Source organism: Pinus tabuliformis, chromosome J, assembly GCF_031772625.1.
Source record: "Pinus tabuliformis cultivar Carrire ecotype Pingquan chromosome J, CPIR1, whole genome shotgun sequence".
In the NCBI taxonomy this organism is placed as follows: Eukaryota; Viridiplantae; Streptophyta; class Pinopsida; order Pinales; family Pinaceae; genus Pinus; species Pinus tabuliformis.
In genome coordinates this window covers 1,189,683,063-1,189,694,464 of record NC_142295.1, presented here as the reverse complement: position 1 = coordinate 1,189,694,464, position 11,402 = coordinate 1,189,683,063, and the positions used below count along the sequence as shown (strand labels likewise).

General features: G+C 39.7%; 1 long non-coding RNA gene across 1 annotated transcript; it reads left to right on the top strand.

Annotated features, from left to right (window-relative positions):
* The first annotated feature begins 8,968 nt into the window (after window positions 1-8,968).
* LOC149231351 (uncharacterized) lies at window positions 8,969-9,813 on the top strand. The gene is made up of 2 exons (XR_016247437.1): window positions 8,969-9,126; window positions 9,296-9,813. It is a non-coding gene; the product is annotated as an uncharacterized LOC149231351 (long non-coding RNA).
* Window positions 9,814-11,402: the final 1,589 nt, after the last annotated feature.

The window sequence follows — 11,402 nt, the reverse complement described above, 5'->3', positions numbered from 1 at the left end:
AAGCTAGTAAGGAAGCCTTGTGGCTTCGTCAGATCCTGTCAGAGTTTGGTTTTCAGCAGCAGCATCCGACTACACTTTGGTGTGATAATCAAAGTTCCATTCAGCTATGAAAAGATCCAGTCCAACATCAGCGCAGCAAACACATTGAACTGCACATGCACTTCATCAGAAAGCTCATTCACGACCATGTTCTTGAAGTGCAATATTGTTCAACAGATGATCAAGTTGCAGACATCTTCACAAAGGCTCTCACAGAGGCGAAGCTCACTAAACTTCGATTCATGGTTGGAGTTCAAGAAGTTGTCACTAAGGGGGGATAGGCTCTAGTGCCTCCTTCCTTCTCCTATTGTGTCATATTTGTAAATCCTTCAATCCTATCCCAAGTTGTTCTTAAGGGGGGATGTTAGGATATTCCGACACATAGGAAATAGTTAAGTACAACTTGGTCTAGTGTAGAGTTAGGTATAGAGTTAGGTAAAGTGTGTTTCTTTACTGTTGTACATTTTGTAACTTACAATCCGACGGTCACGATATGTAGTGATCCGACGGTTCATTCTCTCCTCGGTATTACCGACACTTGATCCGTGGCTTGACACCCAATTGGTCCATGAATTCTATTTAAAGCGCATGGAGGGTCATTTGTAGGGTAATCCGTGCATGAGAGAAACATATGTAAATTTTCATTCTTTTATTAATAAATTGCCTGAAGTGGCCGCGTTGGCTCAGGCCGTGGACTGTTTCCCTCTTTGAGGGTTTTAACCACGTCAAAATACTGGTGTATTGATCTGCGATCTAGTTGTGAGCGGTGTCCTTTTGGTGTTCTGTCTGAGGAACTTACCCTGTAAATTCCTACAGGAAGTAATGCATCAAACTTAGGTCCTTCTTCTCGAATTTGGAATCCAACTCCCTCTAACATTGATAAATGAGAGGGTTTGCACCTGTCAGAAAAAGATCATCCACATAAAGGACCAGAATGAGAGGCTTGTCCTTTTCAACGTTGAAGTATAGATTCGGGTCAACTTCACTTCTTGTAAAACCCAATTTCATAAGATAGCTATCAATCCTCTCATACCAAGCTTTAGGGGCTTGCTTCAACCCATAGAGGGCTTTCTTCAACATGCATACATGTGTCTTTCGATCTTGAACTTCAAAACCCTCAGGTTGCTCTACATAAACTTCCTCCCTAAGCGAGCCATCCAAGAAAGCAGTTTGACATCCATTTGGTGTAAGCTCCTTCCTTGAGAGGCAACAAGAGCAATGATGGATCGAATAGTGGTGTATTGAGCGACTGGTGCAAATATCTCGTCATAGTCCACTCCTTCCTTTTGAGAGAAGCCTCGAGCGACGAACCCAACCTTGAACTTTTTAGCACTCCCATCAACTCCATGTTTGATTTTGTAAAGCCATTTTGAAGTGACCAATGACGTGTCCTGGGGTCTAGGAACCACATCCCAGATGTCATTATTCATGATCGATACATATTTCGCATTCATTGCATCCTTCCATACTTGGTGCTTCATGACTTGTTCGAACGTACATGGCTCAAATTGAACAATGGTACTCATAATGGCTAAGTACCCTTGGTACTTGTTCAACTTCTTACTTTCACGAAATGCCCCCCTTGGTGCAACATGTCTTTCAACATCTTCAAGAGTATCTTTGAGCCACAAATGTCTTTCCCTTGAGGTAGAGGGCTCACCAGGAGGTGGATCAATGGGATCCATCGGGCCTTCAACATCGGGCATCAAATCATATGTCAAAGATTCATCCTTCTTTTCTGCATTATCATCATTGTCCTTCCTAGGGATAGGAAGATCTTTGACTTTCCCAAGGGTAGAATCTTCATCAAAGGTGACATGATGACTTATTTTCTCTTCTCTTTGACCAAACACATAGATTTTATATGCCTTTGAAGTTTCACTGTAGCCCACAAAAGTTCGTTTCTTCCCAAATGCATCTAGATTGTTTCTTTTCTCTTTCGGCACATAAAAATATACGGGACAACCAAAAATTCTAAAATGAGAAACATCAGGTTTCTACTAGAGGAAACTTCTTCAGGTGTTTTGAAGTCCAATGCTTGATGTGGGCACCTATTTTGAACATATCCAGTAGTGTTGGCAACTTTTCGCCATAAGAACTTCTGTAGGCCTTGGTCATGAAGCATAAGACAGGTAGCTTTTATGATTGTTCGATTCTTCCTTTCGTCAACTCCATTTTGCTTGAATTGGTCCTATTGAGGTCTAGCCTTGGGGATGCTTAGGCACAATTTGGTCCTAAAGCTGGGGCTTGGGATTCCCAGAGATTCCACCGTTAAAATTGCCTCAAATTTGGAGGAGAAGGAGGGGACCCACTAGCGCACGTGACTATATGAGATCAAATTTTTTCCTTGGTTCAATTTCTGGGAAATTGATGCCCTAGGTGACCTAATGGGCTAGACTTGGGGAAGAAGGGGAAAATGGTTAAAAGGGGGTTGAAATGATCACCCTTTTTGTGGGATCAATTTTCACTTGGGGATATGGAGTTAATGATAATGATGAGTAAGAACTTGGTTTCTTGATCAAGGAGGCCCAAAAAGTCAACTTTGTCCAATGTTGAGAAAAAGAAAAGAAAAGTGACCTTCAAGCATTTATACTTCAAAACAAATGATGCAAGCTTCTCGAGATAAATAAATGTCTAGGACATTTCATTCATATAACATTGGCCCATACACATTAAATTAGCTAAAACATGCTCAATTCTACATTTCGATAATGCAACAACTAACCCTAATTTTAGCAGTATGTAGCAACAAGAATGATAACAGTATAATTTACTTACAACGTCATAGAGTATATCCAACCAGCATATTGTTTGCTCAATAAAGCGCCAAGACAAGAGAAATAGCCCAAATCCATACATCAAAATTCATATATCTCCAAAAAGATATCCACCAAGGAAAAAGTGCAAAAATTCTCTATGATTAGAGAGATCCCAAGTCAAGGGTTGATACAAATGAATGTATCTAACATCAATATATAGTCTCCTAAGGAGTTTGAATTAGCCTTTGGGCCCCTAATGATAAAATAATGTGCAAATAATAACCCCTAATGGTGACAAGCCCACCATACTAGCTTGTAATGTAAAAACAAGTTTCACAAGGGGCCAAATAATGATGTATGCGTGTCGTAGGGCCCTCCAAAGGCTCAATAACATCTTGAAGTGCCATATTGAGGAATAAATTCCTTGGAATCTGATGGACAGGGGGGGGCGACTTCTTCTCCAAGTAGTAGACCTGTGGTGCTCTCAGTGGGTCTGAGGGCATATCAATGACCCCATGGGTCTCCATATGAATTAGAGATGTCTGTAGATCCTTTGCGATGGTCCAGGTGGTGGAATGAATGTTTCCATGACATCATACAAGTGTTGGGACACCTGCGAAGAATGTGGGGCTCCTGTGGGCATAGTGTACTAATCATGTCACCATCGTCCCAAAAGTGGATCGCTAGTAGTCTCTGAACATCCACGAAGATCTATGGAGTGTTGTCTGTTGCTGTGGAGGCCCATGACTCCCTATGCACACCCTATATGTGCCAATGTGGACTTGTGGGGGTCAGGATTCTATATAGGGAAACCAAACACAAATGGAAACCACATGCAATCCTGCATAAGATCCAATGTGTCCCCTAGGCTTCTAGTACAATCAGTCAGAATAATCAAGTACAAGACCTTACGAACCATGGATAACAAAGTGGGCACTTCATAATGGCATGCCCTACCGTAGTGGGCTTTGGCATGTGCTAATTTCTCCAAACTCCAAAGGGGGTCAGCCAAGTACCTTATTAGGTGGGGTCAGCCAAGTACCTTATTAGGTGGTTTCAACCCTTAGAGGGGATATTATGTCCAATTTACACCCTTCTAATGGAGGTGGAAAGTGACAAATAGGTGAGATGGAATCGAGAATGAGAGGGGTAGCCCTGGGCCACATAATGGGGCATAGGGGTAGCTAGATAAGGGGAAGCCCACACTTGGATATATAATGTATATGAGGGAGTAGTTGTGGTACATGAGGTGCCCCGACCTTGATTTTTCCACCCTTTCTTATATGCCTTTTGCCTTTTATGAATTTTCTTTAATTAACTGCTTGGGGCTCAAAGGACAAGAACATGAAGTGTATAATATAGCAGTGATCACCCCTTTTGAGGTAGGGCGGTTAATTTCCCTCCAGGGGTTAGGACAATCATGGGTCCTTGAATGATAGAGGAGGCTCATCTAGGACCTGTGGACCCAGGGTGATAGTCATGGATGGGGTAGAGCTCACGTGTCGACTTTTGCCCAAGTGTTAATCACTTTTTTCCCGACCATCTTTTGCATTTTGTGGTACGATATCTTGTTAAATGTGGCCAATTATGTTTCTTCTTCTTTTTGATAGTTGCTTCAACCTCTGGGGCATCATTTTAGGCCTGACCCAAGGTGGGGGCAAAGGTGATAAGGAGGCTAGCCCTATGTGGACCTAAAATGGGAATGTGGACCCAGGTGGGAGAAATGATGAATGGTGGTATAGTGAGTGGAAAGGGAGTAGTATGTGTGGGTAAGGAGTGGGACAACGCACCCAAAGTCGTGGTTTCCCAAGTATTACCACCCTAAAACCAAATGGTCAATAAAGGAGATCCCACTAGACTAAGATCCAAGGGTAACAACCAAAAGAGATCATGGGGATAACTTTTGGAATGAATGTTGCCATGACATCATACAAGTGTTGGGACACCTGCCAAGAATGTGGGGCTCCTGTGGGCATAGTGTACTAATCATGTCACCATCGTCCCAAAAGTGGATCGCTAGTAGTCTCTGAACATCCACGAAGATCTGTGGAGTGTTGTCTGTTGCTGTGGAGGCCCATGACTCCCTATGCACACCCTATATGTGCCAATGTGGACTTGTGGGGGTCAGGATTCTATATAGGGAAACCAAACACAAATGGAAACCACATGCAATCCTGCATAAGATCCAATGTGTCCCCTAGGCTTCTAGTACAATCAGTCAGAATAATCAAGTACAAGACCTTACGAACCATGGATAACAAAGTGGGCACTTCATAATGGCATGCCCTTCCGTAGTGGGCTTTGGCATGTGCTAATTTCTCCAAACTCCAAAGGGGGTCAGCCAAGTACCTTATTAGGTGGGGTCAGCCAAGTACCTTATTAGGTGGTTTCAACCCTTAGAGGGGATATTATGTCCAATTTACACCCTTCTAATGGAGGTGGAAAGTGACAAATAGGTGAGATGGAATCGAGAATGAGAGGGGTAGCCCTGGGCCACATAATGGGGCATAGGGGTAGCTAGATAAGGGGAAGCCCACACTTGGATATATAATGTATATGAGGGAGTAGTTGTGGTACATGAGGTGCCCCGACCTTGATTTTTCCACCCTTTCTTATATGCCTTTTTCCTTTTATGAATTTTCTTTAATTAACTGCTTGGGGCTCAAAGGACAAGAACATGAAGTGTATAATATAGCAGTGATCACCCCTTTTGAGGTAGGGCGGTTAATTGCCCTCCAGGGGTTAGGACAATCATGGGTCCTTGAATGATAGAGGAGGCTCATCTAGGGCCTGTGGACCCAGGGTGATAGCCATGGATGGGGTAGAGCTCACGTGTCGGCTTTTGCCCAAGTGTTAATCATTTTTGTCCCGACCATCTTTTGCATTTTGTGGTACAATATCTTGTTAAATGTGGCCAATTATGTTTCTTCTTCTTTTTGATAGTTGCTTCAACCTCTGGGGCATCATTTTAGGCCTGACCCAAGGTGGGGGCAAAGGTGATAAGGAGGCTAGCCCTATGTGGACCTAAAATGGGAATGTGGACCCAGGTGGGAGAAATGATGAATGGTGGTATAGTGAGTGGAAAGGGAGTAGTATGTGCGGGTAAGGAGTGGGACAACGCACCCAAAGTCGTGGTTTCCCAAGTATTACCACCCTAAAACCAAATGGTCAATAAAGGAGATCCCACTAGACTAAGATCCAAGGGTAACAACCAAAAGAGATCATGGGGACAAGAGCTCACACTTTCCCCCAAATGCCCCCATTAATCCATACCTGGAAGTATCCAAGATAAGTAAACCCAATACTCAATTACCAAATGAAAAGACATACCTTTAGATTTGGGAGGCTTGCCTTCAAACATACGATCAATACAGGGGGGTGTGGGACCACATGGCTGGCTTAGGTGGGAGATAAATGGCACAACGAGCTAGTAGGAGGCATCAAGGGGCTGCCGGCTGAGGCTCATCATGGAGAAAAATTTCTTGTGGATGTCACCCACAAAGTGGTGGGTATCAGGCTGCAAAATGAAAACCAAGAGTTAACTGAAAATAAATCAAAACAAACAAACTAGAATACAAATTTAATGTACAAAAATACTAGCTCAAGTATTGGGAGTAAATCCCCATACTTGCCTAGTTTTGATGATGGTCATTGAAAAACAAATATGACTTTGAAAAGCTAGAATAAAAGAAGTATTTAAATGATAATCAAGTAACTATAGAGTGAAGAAACTCCCTATTGTTTCGTTGGATGGAACACTTTGGAGTGGAAGATGGTTAAGTCTTGGATCACTATGGCTCGAAGAGTTGGTTGATCTCGTGAAGATTCCCCCCACTTCCGGATGGATTTCCTACACACAAACGAAAATCTTTCCTACACATTTGAAAAAGATATTAGTTCATACATGGATTAGAGCAATATAATAAACAAGATAACTAAACATTTCTCCTAAAATGAATTGGAAAGCCTATTCATAGAAACTCTAAATCAATGGGTTCCAAATAAAATGGTAAAATACACTCTAATATTCATTCAATATGCGAAAAGAAATGAACATAAAAACATTAGCATGAAAATAAGTCAGTTCATTACGCCAAGAGAACAGAAGCCATGTTGCCCCAAAGTCTTGATTATATAAAAAATGTGCAAGTACAAACATGCAGAATCTCATGAAGCCCAATAGCTCATAACATGATACAATAGAAGAGCCCATAGCCTCATTATAAATATATAGAGAGTTGGGAGCAAATTTCAATGTAGAAGTCATTAAACAAGTGACATGAGGTGACAATCTCAAAGAGAAATTCGAATTTGTTGAATGGAGCTCCAATGCCAAGTGTAAAAATCGATTTCTGGCAAGTGGACATCATTTTCTTCTTCACTTATTTGCCAAATTCGAATTTTATGATGGAATGACAAGTGTAGATGGGTGGTAACCCATGTGGGGACAATTTCCATAAAAAGCTCCACCAAAGATTTTCCCAAGTCTTCCCAAATGTGCATTAACTTTGCAAATTCGAATTTCTAAATAAGCAACTTTTTCATTTAATGCCAGAAATTCGATTTTATCTGAGAGCACATGTCCTCTCCAATTGCCGCAAATTGCTGACTTGCAGGTCAACAAAGGGCACTTTGATAAAACTGCTAAAGTAACTTAAATTATAATTACTACAGTAGGCCCCAAACCTATAAAATGGAACCCTTCCCCCATTCTAGGACACAAAAAAGATTTTTCTCATTTGCATTTATACTATTGATGGGTTTGTAAGAGGGTTTTGGAGTTTCTGTCTATGCGCTATTTGTGATGTATAATATTATACTTTATGAATTATAAAAAATGTAAAATTTTTATGCCTGCTTGGGTATGTGTCTGGATCTAGATCATGCTAAGGTTAAGAAAGATGGAATCAAAAGCCTGCCATATTTTTTCTCTCCAAGGATAAAAGATTCCTGTGACAACCAATGGTTACTAACAGAGGGTGGACTTCTTTTTATCAAGGAGGCAGATACATGATTGTGCACACCCTGGCCTACCCTACATGCATGTACACCTGACATGGAACATCTGTGCAAATAATAAGCCATCACTAATACGACAATCCAGTTATCAGCAAGAGATTTACGGCTATTTACTTTGATAGATGGAATATGCCACAAAAACTATGATATATGCTGCGGCCTGCCCAGAAAAGTCTTACCACAATAGTAGTTTTCCATTAGTTTCTCTGGACTGTCCAGAAAAAGCATGCAAATTCTTCCAATAAAGATGCCAGAATTGCAAACTGCCAATGCCAACGTAGACCCAATTGAGGTGCTGTACAAATTTAGTGCACTAAATGGCATACTTGCAGTGCATGTTTATTAAGCTTATGAGCTTTCATAGTTGAAAAGCGGCAAAATGCTTCTGTCATAGCCCAACAATTTGCCTAGTAAATTTTCCTTAATAATGGAAGTGACTAACCCAATTGTGAATGAGGGTTCCTATGTCCTACCTTATCTTTAACTGGTTCCTGGGCCTCATTGTGGCTTTGGTGCATATTCTGTAGTCTGTAATAAGGTGATCTTCTTAGCCTTACTGAAGTAAAGCATAGTCAGTGGGCAGTGGCTCCTAGCTATGATTAAGATTGGCAGTTATGTGGGTTGGTATACCGGTATAATTTTGGGTGTGTGTAAATGCTGATTTGTGTCAGTAGTATTTAAAGTCCTTTCATATGGTTTTTACAGAAAATAATATTGATGGTGCTTATTATTTGCAATCTTGTTGGTTTTAATTTCTACTAGGTTTTATTGCCACGTCTGAAAAGTAATTTTTGGTTTTTACTATAAACTAAATGTAATTCTGTTTTTATCTACTACAGTATGCAGTTCGGGCATTTGCAGATGCTCTAGATGCTGTACCAATGGCTCTTGCAGAAAATAGTGGACTCCAACCTATTGATACTTTGACAGCAGTAAAGGCTCAACAGATAAGGGTATGCATATAGTCTCTTTGACCAGACAAGACATTCTGGAACAAGAATTGGCTAAATTTGTTTGTTATGTGAAAATTCTATGAAGTACTTTTCCGAGGAGGATGGTTTTAACTTTTAGCATTGGTTTCTTATTCTCAATTTTTATGCATGAAGTTTCTTTTCGTAATTTGCTTGAATTATTAACATGTGCAGGAAACTAACCCACATTTTGGAATAGATTGTAATGACGTTGGTACAAATGACATGAAGGAGCAAAATGTCTTCGAAACTCTGATCGGTAAAAAACAACAGTTGTTACTTGCCACACAGGTGGTTAAGATGATTCTGAAAATTGATGATGTTATAACACCATCCGGGTATTAATTTCTACATTATCACTTCAATATTAAATTTATCCTCCAAAGATTCTTTAAAGAGTTGATTCTCAGAAGAAAACTATGACATTTTTGTATGCGTGCTGCAAAGCTTCTTCAGGACGGGAGCTGAAAAGCAGTTATACTGAAATCCGTTTTGTTGTGCATGTAGTGTCTAAGCACAAATTTGAGGATTTTTCTGCTGTCTAAAACTCGAGATGATTCCTGGATGGTGCATATTCAATTTGGGATTTGCTTTTCCCACTTTTATGGGATGGTAAAAAGTATGTTGTAGTCTGTAAAGCCTCTCTATACAAAAATATATTATAAACATACACTAAACAATACACATTTATTGATGAGTGTTTAAATCAAGGTAGATTATATGAGATATAATCTATTTTTGATCTTTTAGGTTCCTACAATCTAGGGTTTTGTTACATGTTCATTGGGGTCCTCATGTTCATGGGTTCATTATAGTTGCTAGAGCATGATATTTTAAACTATCTCATATGTTCAGGTGCTGTTTATTGTCTACATCAGTACCATTTGATAATTTGCATTTTTGGTTTTGAAAGGAGACTACTTTTTCTCTGTATAAAAGTAAGCCAGATTTATATTTGTCTGAGGTTTACAAATGAAACAAGAAAGGTTTATGGTGTGCCTCTACTCCATAAATATTTTGTTCTTTGGGGATTGTGTTAATATTTCGAAGGTTGTCGTCTTCAAACAGTATTGCTCCATTGTGCTTTAAAATCCAAAACAGCAGTGACTTGTTTTGAACCTTTCTGGACTTGACCTGGTAATTGTGGCTTTGTGCTGATTTCTATTACTAGTTGCTATTATAGATTGGATTGTTATGTCTAATAGAGATACAAAATGACGGGTTTGTATGGTTATTGAAGTTGATTTCTTTTATTGTGAAACTTGTTTTTCTTAAAAGCTGAATTCTAGGCAATTCTTGCTTATATTGCTGTCATGGTTTCTTCTATGGTTGAAGCTTTCCTTTCAACTATATATGTTGGGGATGGCATTGTATATAAACATTGGTCCTTATTAGCAGGTACTATAATCATTTTAGTGTATTTAATTAATAATTATATTAGTTTCAAACCATGTGATTAGCTTATATGAGCACTGACATTTTAGTAGTCACCAACTTGGTTTAGCTTTGCTTTCACTTGATATATCAGAAAGAAACCATATTAGATATTTGCCCTGTTGGACAGGGGCGCACCGCTAGCATTTCTTGCATAAGGATAGGGTGATAGGTTTAATAATATCCCGGTTGTCCCTGATAAGGAGGGTGCAACACAGCAATGGTCCCTTGGACATCATCTATGGAATGAAACTATCTTGGGGATATCCCCAGCATAATGTAGATGCTGGGATGTAGCCACCTTGTATGATGGTTCTGCCCCAAATATAGTCATGGAAAAACATTTCATCTTTTTGCTCTATTTGTTAATATATTACTAATTATTTGTAAATTTTTATAGTTTTATCTATATTGTAAAAGGGCAGGTTCCTTTACAACTACTGTCATCACTTGATCAGCAGTCCCTGAAATTTGTCCTCATATCCTTCCCGTCCTTTAACCTTGACTAAATATATAATTGGGGAATGTGGTCTATGATACCAATTTATCATTGAAGTGATCTTTTACAAGGGAAGTGATACTTGCCATGAGCCCCTTTAAAAGGCTTTTGCAGTGTTGAGATTATGTCCTTTGTACATATTAGTAGGTATGAAATATTTTTTTTAGTGTTGTGTCTATTCGGACATGTGGTGTTTTGTGACATTCTTTAATAAACTTATTATTCTGAGTTTTGGCCACTGAATCATCACAACAATAAGCTTAATCCCAATTATAACATATTTTCATGATGTTATTTGATCAAGATACCTAATCATCACCAATGTTATGGCCCAGACATCATAAAGATGGAATTAAACTGCATTGGTTGCCCTCGTGTAGGTGAGTACCTAGGGCCATTTGTTGGATGGTCTGGAGATATCCTAGTGTGTACCCTACCAAGAGAGGACATCCTCTTATTTTTTTTCGAGTAATTGTTTCCTCCACATTCAGGTGAAGGGCACACGAACAGTTGTTGGATGGCCTGGGATAGTCGAAGTGCTTATCCTATCAAAAGGTTGCATTCTATCGAAGGGGGGCATCCTCTACTTCTGTAAATTCCAAGTGCAGGTTGTTTTTGAACATACATTTCTAACAAAGACGAATACTGTAGCTGATCAATAATGATGAGTAAAGCACATTG